Here is a 13,092-nt window from a genome sequence, read left to right on the forward strand (position 1 = left end):
TTACTTCTAAAATTCTAAAGAGAATTCTCAGTGTCAAATAGATAGTAATGATTTTAGAGCAGAACATTGCAACAGACATATCTAATCCCCCTGTCACCTCCCCCCAATAATTAAATATGAATATATATTTTTTAAAATAGGAAAAATTAAAATAGTAAATGTTGGAGAGGATGTGGAAAAAATGGAACACTAATGCACTATTGGTGGAGTTGTAAACTGATCCAACTATTCCGGGAAGCAATTTGGAACTATGGCCAAAGGGCTATAAAACTATGATCCAACAATATCACTACCAGGTCTGTATCCTAAAAAGATCATAAAAGCAGCAGAGGGAGAGAAGGACCTATTTATACAAAAGTATTTATAGCAACTCTTTTTGTGATAGCAAAGATATAGAAATTGAGGTGATACCCATTAGAATGGCTGAACAAGTTGTGTTATATAATTTTAGTAGAATGCTACTGTGCTATAAGCAGTGATGAGCAGGATGATTAAAAAAGACCTGGAAAGACTTACATGAACTGATACAAAGAGAAATGAGCAAAACAAGGAGAACATAGTCCACAATAACAGCAATAATGTATGATAAACATGAATGACTTCTCTATTTTCAGCAATACAATTATCTAAGACAATCTCAAAGGACTCATGATGAAAAATGCTCCAGGGGAGCAGGGGAAAAATCTGATGGAGTCTGAATGCAGACCAAAGCATACTATTTTCCACTTTATTTTTTTTTAAATTTTGGTTCAAGTTTTCTTCCACAAAATCGTTAATATGGAAATATGTTTTACGTGATTACACATGTATAGTCTATATCAAATTGGTTGCAGTCTCAGGGAGAGGGGAGGAGAGAATTTAGAACTCAAAGAAGACAAAACCAAAAGCAAATATTAAAAGAGTTTTTCCACGTAATTGGGGAAAATAAAATATTATTTAAAAGAATAAAGAAAATTTATTTCAAGAACATACATACTAAACTAAAATGAGCCAAGTAGGCAAATCTAAAGCAAAGCTAAATAGACTTCTATAGGTGTGGAAGTTGTAGAAAGAGCATTGGGTTTTGGAGACACAAGAATTAGGTTCCACTTTTCACTCTGTCATATCCAAGTGACCTTTGGTCACTCACTGCCTAGTATCTCCAAGTTGGAAGAGGCCTCAGAAATCAACTAGTATCCTCCAGCTCCCAATTCCTACCTGAATAGGAAGAGCCCCTGGGCAACAGAGGTTCTTTAACACCTTTAGGGGTCCATAGATAAATAGTTCAGGGGGTCTCTGAACCTAGATGAGAAAAAAGTTACATCTTCATTCTTATTAACCTTTGGTTTCCTTTGTCATCTGATGCATTTTCTTTTATGCATTTAGAAATGTAGTTCTGAGTAGGCATTATCATAGGTTTTGCCTGGTTGCTAAAAGGGCCCAGGATGTCAAAAAGACAAAGAGTCTCTGCTCTGCAGCATTTCCACTTAGCCTTTGCTTGATAACCTTTGTTGATAGAGATCCCTTAAAGCAGCCTATTCCACTTTTGGAACCCTCTCATCATTTTTAATAATTGGGATTGGTAACTTTGAGGTCAGTCGGCTTTATATAAGCAGTCCCATTTCAGCTGCATGCAGCTTCTTACCTTGGGAGCTATGGCTAAATAAAATTGTTCCATTCCCTAAGTTTAATGCTTCCTATACCCTCTAATTTTCCTCTTGAGCATCCCTGGGAACAACCGTGTCTCATTCGGGCCCAACTCCCTGCAAGTGACTGAGATGCACACAGCTCCTCCAGGTGGTATTCCAATCATTCCTTCCTCTTTTCACTGGTAATTGCTACAGGAGACACATCTAATTTTACAGATCATGGTTTAAAAAAAATCTCTTCCAAAGCTGTTAATGGGAAATTACTCATGTGTCCGTTTGGTGCAGAAAGTGGCAAGGAGTTAGAAAGCATGGATCGCCATTAATCACATCTAGAGTGGGCTAAACACTTGAATATAACCTTCTAGATCGACCTGAGTGTTTGTAGGCTGGCCCCCCTCATTTTGTGCTGGTGCTCCAGCAATCCAATTTTACAAATATAATAATTATCATCTACGTGCAGATCACTGCATTAGGAGAGGTTATAGAGTCCAGATAAGACAAAGTTCCTGCCCATATAGAATTTACAACTTGATATGGTGGGGGGGGAGGTGGGTTATATGCCAACACAAATAATTACAAAGCATAACAATATAGTTAATGCATTCAAGAGGCTATTTGAGGTAGGAGGAGAAGATTATTATTCACAGGGAGAACCGGGAAAGACTGGCTGGAGAAGGTGGTATTTTTTAATTGGTCTTTTAAGGATGGAAAGGTATTCAACAAACAACATAAAAAGTCATTTGGACTGGTGGAAGGACATTCCTGAGCAAAAGGTGTGTTAGGAATGCACGAGAGACAGAGGATGGTTAGTCCATTTTGGCTGGAATATAAATTGTATGGAGGGGAGTCATATGAGAAAGGTAGAAAAGAGAGGGTGGTATCAGATTTGAAGAGGGCCTTAAATTCAAGAAAGAAAGCTTGAATTGTATTTTGTAGGCAAAGGGGAACCAAGGATGGCATTTGAGGAAAGAATTGATGTCACCAAAAAGTGAGTCACCTTACCCCAACATGTTTCATGTAAAATGTAGGGACCTATTCACATGAATGTGCCAGCAAAGTAGATGATCACAAATTTAAGCAAGAAGGGGATAGAGAGGCCTTCTGGTAAAGCTACCTTGTTTTACAGAGGTCTTTGACAATAGCTCTGGACAGTCCTTAAATTCCTACCTAAGTGATAGGCACAGGATGTTTTCTCTTGGAAATATGGGAGAGGGGCCATGCACTTTGTACAGATATGAAACTCCCAATTCCCTCCATGTTCCCAGATCCTAGTAGTTCACTGTTGAGGTCTGTCAAAAGGCCATCTCAGACTCACTCCGACCTTTAGTACACATCTCTCTGACAGGAACATATCTGGGTACAGTTATTCACAAACTTTATAGGAAAGTCTCTGCTTCCAAGAAGTCTTAATGGATAAATAGGAATCCAAGATATAAAAGGAAGCTTGTAGAATGTTTCAGGCATATAGAATAACATAAGTAAAAGTGTAAGGCAGGAAAGTACATGGAAAGCATGAGGTACAAAGAATAGTTTTATGGGATCATATGATTTTAGAATTTGGATCTCCAATGAACCTTAGAAGTCATTAAATCTAACACCACCATTTTGCAGATGAGGAAATGGAGACCAAGAGTGGGTTAAGTTACTAGTCCAGAGTTATAGACTCAACAAGTATTCAGGTCAGAATTTGAACTGATTTGTCCTCACTTCAGATCCAGTTCCTTATTCACTCCATCAGCTCTGCTCTTGGTTCAGTTAAGCTTATTTATTAAGCACCTATTATGGGTCAAGAACTATGATAAGTACTGGGGATGCAAAAAGATACAAAAGACAGTCTCTGACCTCAAGGAATTTACAATCCAATGCATGGAGAGTACATGGAGAAGGGTGATTTGAGATGAGGGTGAAAGAGCACGGTAGGATCAGAAGAGTTCCTCAAATACCAGGCAAAGCAATTTGACTTTTACTTAGGATACAACAGGGAACCACTGAAGAATTTTGAGCAGTGGACGACATTTACACAGAATGTAATAAGTGGATCTATGAGTGATGTGGGCCTTCCCTCCAGTGGTGCACATCACCACCCATCCATGCCTTTTCATCTTATGTGACTCTTGGCCATATTCTCCCATGCATCTGCCCCAAGAAGTCCACCCCATTTAGTCAAGGCCTTCCTCTGGGTCTCTCAATATCCTATAGGTAACAATGTGCATGCAGGCTGTGGTTCTATCCCTTCCATCTCTAACATTCTATGTTCTGTGTTTTAAAATCTCCATCTAGTCCTGCAATTCTACAGTCTACCTTCTAAGGTCCCTCTTGTGCCTGTCTGTGCATCACAGATTGCAGCTAATTAAGGTTTTCCTACAACTGTATGTCCTACCCAGTATATCTGCTGTACATGAGAAAGTAGTTCTTCCTCAAATCTTGGTCTGTTTTTACTTTACTCTGAGTCCTTTTGTATATATTCTTCTTTCATCTCCTCCAGTTTATTTTTTTCTCCTGTTATTGTAGGTAGGGAAACAGCAGAGCTTCTACCTGATTGATAGCAACAAAACTTGCTCTTTGTGAGAAAGCTGTCTCTCCCTAGACAGAATGTCAACTTCCTGTCTTCACAGGATTCATTTTCCTGCTGTGTGATAATGAGCCGGGAGCCAGGCCTGGGTGCCCAGTCAAACACTGCTCCTCTGGGGTCTGACTGATCCGGGGATGGCCCCTCTTGGCTGCTTCTGCTCAGCAGGCTACTGACTGGGACCTGACAACTTCCATGTGTGTAGAACAGGCATAGACCTTGAAGGAAAGTTTTCTTCATGAGATTTCTGTATAGTTGAGGCTGTGAGGCAATGATAAATAGAATGGCATGTGACCTTAGAGATCAGCTAGCTCAACCCTGTTGTGTTATAGCCAAGGAACCTGAGTCTCACTTGTCCAGGGTCACACAGCTAGTTAATAGCAAACACAGATCCTTCAACAGGGTCTTTCCCACCATCCCCCATCCACATCTGGGACAAGTAGGGTTAGTCCTACGGTAAAGAATATTTATTTCATTAATTCATCAAGTTTGGAACTTCTGGGGAGGGAGTTAAGAAGGGAGAAGAATCAAAGGGAGAAGTAAAGACAGGCTAGGAAAATTTCTGAGTAAACTGGTGAATTAATTCTTAGAGTTTTAGTGGCTACAAATCTGAGAAAATTTCTGTTGTAGCAATTAAACACATGCACAACTGGAAATAAAGTGGGTGTCTTGCAAGTAGGGAATAGCTAGATAAATTGTGGTACATTAATATAATGGATTGTTATTATGTCATAAGAAATTATGGGCATGAAGAATTCAGAGAAACATGGAAAGAACTGTATGAACTGATACAGACAAAAGAAAACAAAATCAAGAGAACGATATATACAGAGATTACAGGATGGACTGCATTCATTGATATAGGGAACTGTTAGATGAGAAAGCTTCTACCAATGCCGGTTGTCCCCTTGTTTGTTACTTATAGTCTTAAAGAGTTGTCTAGAGCACTAAGAAATTAAGTGACTTATCCACAGTCACACAGAAAGTACAGTATATTACATATATATATCGTATATATATATATATATATATATATATATATATATATATATATATATATATATGTGCCAGGCCTAGAGGCCTGTGTGGGCTACCCGAGTCTTCTTACCTCACCTCCGAGGTCTTCGGTTGGCCAAAACCGGATGCTCATATGAGAGAAAGGATGTTCCAGAGTCGAACAAGGGTTGAGCTTTATTTCAGGGTCTAGTTACAAGTGCAGGGGGGTCTTCCTTAGGAGGAAGAGGGGGAGATTTCCTAAGGAGGCTAAGATCTTAAGGGATTGGAAGTAGAAGTACAAGCGGGGAGAGAGGGGGAGGGGAGAGAGGAAAGAAGAGAAGCGGAGCCTACTGTCCTCTTGGCTCCTCACGTGCTAAGAGAGCTTTCAGGCTTCCTCAATCCTACTTAACCTTCAGCCACACAGTTTGCATCTGAATACCGTGCTGTTAGATAACAATAGTGTGCCCAGATCCGGGACGACCTCGAGGGCAGGGAGACTCCACCCATCACGTATCTCCCGGGGAGAGGTGGAAATACCCGAGCTAGCCGAGCTAGCTCAGTCTGACCTTCTCGAATCCCCGCTGTTCATGGAGGGCCTCGTAAGACTCTAAGATTTAGAAGTCCCACTTTTACCCGCCCAAGACCGTCCACACGGATTTGAACTTCCAATCCCAACATCTCCCCTTCTTTGTTATGCGCGGAGCGCACCTGGCTCTAGAGCAAACAGTGGCTGGAGGCTGAGTGGATTAGGAAGGCCTTTAGCATATATGTATATACAGTAATGTAAAAAACCCCAAAATGACAAGCATCCAAACAGTTTAACTGTTTAAATCTGATGAGCAGTATTGGTCTTGGAGGACAGAGGACAGAACATAATGTTTCTCTTCTTGGTAGAGAGCTGATAGCTATGGAATGTGGCACAAAATTTCATGTGTTCTATTTTATTCAGCTCTTTTTGTCTTTTCTCCATTATAGCGTTCTTTAGGATGGGGCTCAGGGGAGATACCATATCAGGAAATGACTCTGATATAAAAAAGACATCAAAAAAACTTTTTAAAAAATCTGTGTGAACTTTGCTATAGATACAACATATGAAATCAGCATTTTTTTCAAAAAAGGTAATAGATGTAAAATAAAAAGTAATGATATGACTATGAGAAAGTATGAATGGTTCAATTTTGAGTTGAGCCCCAATCTAGAGATGATTCACATCAGTGGCAAAACAAATGTAAAAATAATTACCCAAAGATTGTATTGGAGCACCTCTCATGGAGCACAGTTGGGCATGGGCCTGGAAGAGTCATCTTCTGAAGCATGAATCAAGCTGAGCTTAGCTCCTTGACCACTTCTGATAATACATGTGTCCTAGCCTTTTGCTGAAGGGTTTAGACAACAGAAACTCCCAACTGAGGAGTTATCTCTGTGCTTGGTTGGCTGTTGTCCTTTGTTCTCGAAGAGGACCAAAATGACATCACCATGATAAAGTGGAGTTTCAGTGTGTCCGACAGTGGCTGATCAGACCAATATGAGCTCAGAATACTCTACCACAGATTGGGCACAGATAGCCGGTGTGAATATTTGGGGTGAGATTTGTGCATCCTACATTTTGTTTGTGCTGTCTCAAATCTGCTTTGCTCATAGAGCACAGAACCTTTTCTTTCTCTGGGCTACACCAAAGAGGATTATACACTGAGTAGGAAGAGCTGTCCATTCAGAAGACTTAAAAAGTGACTCTGCCATCTTATTTACTCTCTTTCTGTCTATTGAGCAAGTCAGGACACTTGACATCTCTCTTGGACTTCCACTGAGGGAAGGAGAGAATATATTTTCCTTTTGCCCCAATGACAACAATGACCATTCACATGTTTCAGTGACTGGTGAAACCTAAATGTGTCTGGTACTGGAACCATAGTTTATAGTAGCCTCTTCTATTCTGTTAAAGCAGACTCAGAATTATGAGGTGGGTGTTTCTAACCTTGGCAGCAATCTTACGAGTTGGAGATGTCCTCAGGTTTAGTTACTGACTTTTCAGAAGGAGATAATATCTGAGACAAGTTCACAGAGCAGAAAATAACTATGAACAGGAGAATGAACCCAAGCCATACCTTGGCTTATGAGAAGCTAATTAGCTGGGAGGCAATGACTCAGACGCTGCAAAGCCAAACCAAGTTGACGGTGAAATGCCTGTTCAACACTATCACAAGATATTTCATTATTTAAGTACCAACCTCCTTGGATAGCATAACAGGCATGAGAGGTTTGTCAATGCATGTTTATGAGTATTTTGTGTTTGAAGTATTTCTTTTGTGGTAGAAGAAATAAATAACTCTCCTAAACCTGGCAGGAACAACATTAATTATTTTGGGGAAGAACCTAGAAATGGACCAAGCCTAAGTCTTTTTTCCCCAGGGCTTCAGGGTTGGGGTATAATGAGCCAGAAAAGTTCAAGAAAAAGGCTACTGTTCATCTGTAAAGGTCAGAAGCAACAAGAACTGAGCCTGGACAGTGTGAGCTCAGAGCTAGGTAGAAAGAGCGTCATCCTGCCTTCTGGGCCACGGTTCTTTACAATAATAAAACTGGAAATTAAAGCAGATTTTTTTAATGATTCAGATTTACATAGTTTAGCTAGCACTTTGCCTACATGAACTCATGTCATCCTAGCAGCAACCTTGTGTGAAAGTATTACTCTCTTGCTATATTTTAAAAATGTAATAGGAAATTGAAACCTGGAAAGCTAAAATAATTGCCCAAGGTCCTGTAGCTTAGAAGCCATGACAACTGGGACTCAAACCACTGAGTCCATATGCCTACTCTAGTGCTTTTCCTATAACCCTGTACTTCCCAGGTGCAGTGCCTCTGAAGCATCAGATTTATAGGGAAAGGAGGAACCATCTATTATGGAACTGTGCTAAGTATTTTATAAATATTGCCCCATTTGAGCCTTACAACAATTCTGTGAAGTAGGTGCTATTGTTTTTCCCATTTTACATTGAGAAAAGGTGAGACAGATATGGTTGAGACAGACTGAGGTTGTGACATGCTCAGGGTCACATAGTAAATAAGGGTCTGAGGTCAGATTTGAATTCACATCTTACTCTAGTTGCCAGTGCCCCTCCCCATTCAGTTGTGTAATATTTCTCTCTCTCTCTCTCTCTCTCTCTCTCCATACATACATAGGTATATGCATATATATATATATATATATATATATATATACATACACACACACATACTATGCATTATTACTTTTGCATGTTTCCTATATTTAATTACCTGTGAACATGTGTATCCCTCTAGTAGAATGTAATTTCCTCATGCGAAGGAGTAGTTTCACTTCTCTCTTTGTAATCCCAGCAAATAATACAGGGTCTGGAATGTAATACATATGCATTGATTGATTATTGAGGATCTGACGTGGTAGAGCAAGAATCCTGGCTGATTAGATCCCTATCAATGCCCAGGTACCTGTGAGTGCCACTATTAAAAAAAAATGAAATTCTGCCTTGAAAATGCTTTAAATTCTTATTAGGGTTGAGGGCCTACAGAAATCTGTCACTATGGCTGGATGGGAGCTGTTCCCATTCAAAGGGCTGAAATGTTCCCAATGCTCACAGAGGATTCAGTGGAAAATTCAAATCTGTTTTGTGCCATTCCTGTCACTAACTAGCTTTTGCCCTTGAGCAAATCACTTGTATGCTCTCAGACCTCAGTTTCCTCTTCTTTAAAGGGTTGAATTAGAAATTCTCAGTACCCTTTTAACTCTAATATTCTATGTTTTCTGTGTTAAGGTGCTTTATACCTTATGATACGCTTCACACATTCTGAGTTTTATATTTAAGATACTTCCCTAGTGGAGACATCAGTAGACTGTTCTTTGACCATTTGGGAATTTGATACTGTAGAATTCTGGAAAATTAAGAGATTGGACTAGATGACCTCTAAGCATTCTTTCAAGTCTAAATATATAGTGTTATTTCCCTAGCTCATGTAGGCATTGGCATGGTTACTTTCCCTTGGGATCACTTCATATTCATGGACTTTCAGTTTCCTTATTTCTAAAATTAGGAGGTTGGAGTAGATCCAGGATTCTTTACTTGGTGTCTGTGAACTTGCTTTAAAAACATTTGGATAATTGTTTATCAATACAATTGGTTTATTTGGAATCGTATGCATTTATTTTATACACATAAAAACATTCTGAGAACATTCATAGGCTTTTCCAGTTTGTCAAAGGGACCCATGATGTAAAAAAAAGTTAGGAAACTCTGGAATAGATGGTTTCTGAGGTCCCTTCTATCTCGAGATGTATGATCCTATGATCCCTAAAAGTCTAGACCCTACTTCTTGGGGTTTATAATCTCATTATGAGAGCCTATCCCACCTGGAAAAGCAACTGATTTGGAAGGGCATTTTTGTTGCATAGACAGGCCATATTTCCACCAGAGATACATCTTCCATCTCAGTCAAGTGACAGGAAAAACTACAAAAATGTGGCAGCCCTGTTTGAAGTACTTTGATAAGAGAAGCTCCTAGACAGCTTAGAGAGAAGAAACTGATATATTGATCTCAGCTGCTGACAATTTTCACCACTATACCCAATGGGAAGAAAGAGGACAGAGCTGAAACTGAAGAGTTTATATATTTCCTCAGAATAAAACTTAATAGTATCTTATCAAACTTTTTTTTGCTCACCAAATCCCAGAATCCTAGTTGTTTCAGATACTTATATTTCCCAGAGAGGTAGTGTCTTGTCTTTTAGGCACACTGGAACTAGCCTTATAATGAAAGGAACTGGGTCCAAATCTGCATCTTTTACCTACTAACTGCATGACCATAGACATGGGTCTCACTTTCCCTACTTTTTAATTAATTTGTTAAATGAAGGCATTCAATTGGACAAATTTTAATGTCTCTTAAACAGCAAAATCCAGGAATCTTTGGCCAACATTATTTCAAGTTTTACCATTTAGTATAAAATCTTCCTAAAGGACATCATACTATTCTCTGCTTTTTTAATGACAGATTTCAAGACTTGACTGTATCTGGAACATGGTTGACATAGTTGTTCCCTCTGCCCATGCAGATCTATACCCTCTCATCTTGTGCAATTCTTGCCTATGCTGTTTCTTAAGTTCTCCATAGGAGATTCAATTAAATGAAATAGGGTGCATAGAATAATTAATAACCATAACAGATAGTTACAGGATATGAATGGTTTCCAAAAGAAATGCAAGCCACCAACAACATATAAAAATACTCCAAATTGCTTACAATAAGAGATATGCAAATTAAAACAATTCTGAAGTTCCACCTATCAAACTGGTAATAAGGACAAAGGAGGAAAATGGTAATTGTTGGCAAGATTGTGGGAGGACAGGCACACTAATGCACTGTTATTGGAACTGGGAATTGGTCCAACCATTCTGGAAAACAATTTGGCATTATCCCAAAAAGTCTGGCAATTGTGCATATCATTTGACCCAGCAATACTACTATTTGGCATGTACCCCAGATGTCAAAGACAGGGAAAAGGACCAATTTGTATGTAGAGGATGGTTTTTCACATTCCCACCTCAATTAATGTAATGTAATCAGTGTGAGGCTGTGATGAACAGGCTATACCCTGGGATCTCTTTATGAGGTATGAATCTCTTTGATTGGGTCAGTAAGGGACTTAGTGTGATTGACTAAGCAAACAAGCTAACCATGCCTCTGAGGGATTTTAGATAATACAGGAATTTCAGCAGTTACTCATGTCAGCAGTGAGTCAATCAACCAGTAGAGAACTGGGCCCAGGAGTACTTTGAGGAGGCAGAATCTTTCTGTACCAGAGACTGATAAAGGAGGCAATGAGTTTAGATAGTGTTTTATGCTCCTCCCCCACCCAACTGACTATATCGTGGAGGTATTGAACCAATAGGAAGCAATACATCCAGCCAGAAGTAGAGATATGCCAAGGGCTCGTTGAGAACAAACATAGATCAATGGGGATAGAGATAGCCTACAAGAAATGAAATAGCTTCAAGGATCGTGATCCCTTGCAAAATGGACTCAAGAAAGGACATCCAGTTATCATGAGTTGTGTGTTTATCCTTTGGCCACACATGGTATTCACATCTATGATTCATTAAAGGTCTACTTTATACTTAGAGAGCACTCTTCCATGCATCTGTGTGCACTTGTGAGAGGGTGTGTTTTAGGGAAAGGTTTTGTACCAACTGTTCTTACCATACCACCTTAGTAAATAGCCTTTTTAAAAGTTAATTTAGCAGAAGTTTTGTTCTCGACCATAAAAGGTCTGCTTTCTGCCAGTAAACCCAACACCAAGGCCTGCAGCCTTGCTCCTGGAAGCCAGGAAACTACCAGCACTGCCAAAGAAAACATTCCTCACCAATACCCAGCATTGACACCAGAGCAAAAGAAAGAACTTTTGATATAGCTCTCTAAATTGTTGCTCTGGGCAAGGAAATCTTGGCAGCAGATGAGTCCACTGGTAGCATTGCAAAGTGGCTACAGTCCATTGGAACTGAGAACACAGAGGAAAATCGGCACCTCTATAGGCAGTTGCTTCTGATAGCAGATGATCGAATGAACTCCTGCATTGGAGGTGTTATCCTTTTCCATCAGACACTCTACCAGAAAACTGATGATGGTCATCCCTTCCCCAAAGTCATAAAGGATAAGGGTGACATTGTGGGCATCAAGGTGGACAAAGGTATAGTGCCTCTAGAAGGGACCAATGGTGAGACTACCACCCAAGGTCTGGATGAGCTGAGTGAGCTCTGTACCCAGTATAAGAAGGATGGAGCTGATTTTGCCAAGTGGCATTGTGTACTGAAGATTAGGGGTAATCCTCACTTGCCTTCATGGAGAATACCAATGTGCTGGCCTGATATGCTAGCATTTGCCAGCAGAATGGCATTGTCCCCATCATGGAGCCAGAGATCTTCCCTCATGGAGAACGTGATCTGAAGTGTTGTCAATATGTCACTGAGAAGGTCCTGCTGCTGTCTACAAAGCTCTGAGTGACCACCATATCTGTGTGGAAGGGACCTTGCTGAAGCCTAACATGGTCACCCCTGGCCATGCCTGTACCCAGAAATATTCACATGAGGAGATTGCAATGGCAACTGCAACTGCCCTTTGCCAGACTGTGCCTCCTGCAGTCACTGGTATCACCTTCCTCTCTGAGGGTCAGAGGGAAGAGGATGCCTCCATCAAACTCAATGCCATCAATACCTACCCCTTGCACAAGCCATGGGCCCTGACCTTCTTTTATGGCCGAGCCCTGCAGGCATCTGCTCTCAAGACCTGGGGTGGAAAGAAGGAAAATGTCAAGGCTGCCCAAGAGGAATATATTAAGTGGGCCACGGCCAATAGCCAAGCTGCTCAAGGCAAGTATACTCCAAGTGGAAAGACAGGAGCTGCAGCCAGCGAGTCTCTCTTTATCTCTAACCATGCCTACTAACTTAAGTCAAGGCCTTCCAGCTGGGTATGCCCTAACACTCCAGGCCATCCCTCACAGTCCAGGAAGAGGCTGAGATCACAGAGCTTTGTGCTGACCTCTCCCATCACCCCTCATTTGTGCGGTATTGTTGCTCTCTGGTGAATCTAGCGACCCCTCCTCAGCCCGCTTTTTCCAATAAACAACTACTTAACAAGAAAAACACAGTTAATTTAAATTTGCATGACTCATTTTAATGAGTAATATACTAGTAGGTACATATGACTGATGACACTAGAAACCTCAGTCCTTTCAGGTTATATCTAGGACCCTGAAGAAAGCTGTGACCTCACCCTCTGGGAACCTAACCTAATGCAAGTAGGAGTGGGTCTGGAAAGAATAAGCTGTTGAATATACAAAAGACTTAATGCAGCATTTGTAAATATGGCAAAATT

General features: G+C 40.4%; 1 pseudogene; it reads left to right on the forward strand.

Annotated features, from left to right (window-relative positions):
* The first annotated feature begins 2,581 nt into the window (after positions 1 to 2,581).
* Positions 2,582 to 12,854, forward strand: LOC140500616 (fructose-bisphosphate aldolase A pseudogene; annotated as a pseudogene).
* The last annotated feature ends 238 nt before the right edge of the window (positions 12,855 to 13,092 follow it).

The sequence above is a fragment of the Notamacropus eugenii genome, chromosome 1 (genome assembly GCF_028372415.1).
Source record: "Notamacropus eugenii isolate mMacEug1 chromosome 1, mMacEug1.pri_v2, whole genome shotgun sequence".
In the NCBI taxonomy this organism is placed as follows: domain Eukaryota; kingdom Metazoa; phylum Chordata; class Mammalia; order Diprotodontia; family Macropodidae; genus Notamacropus; species Notamacropus eugenii.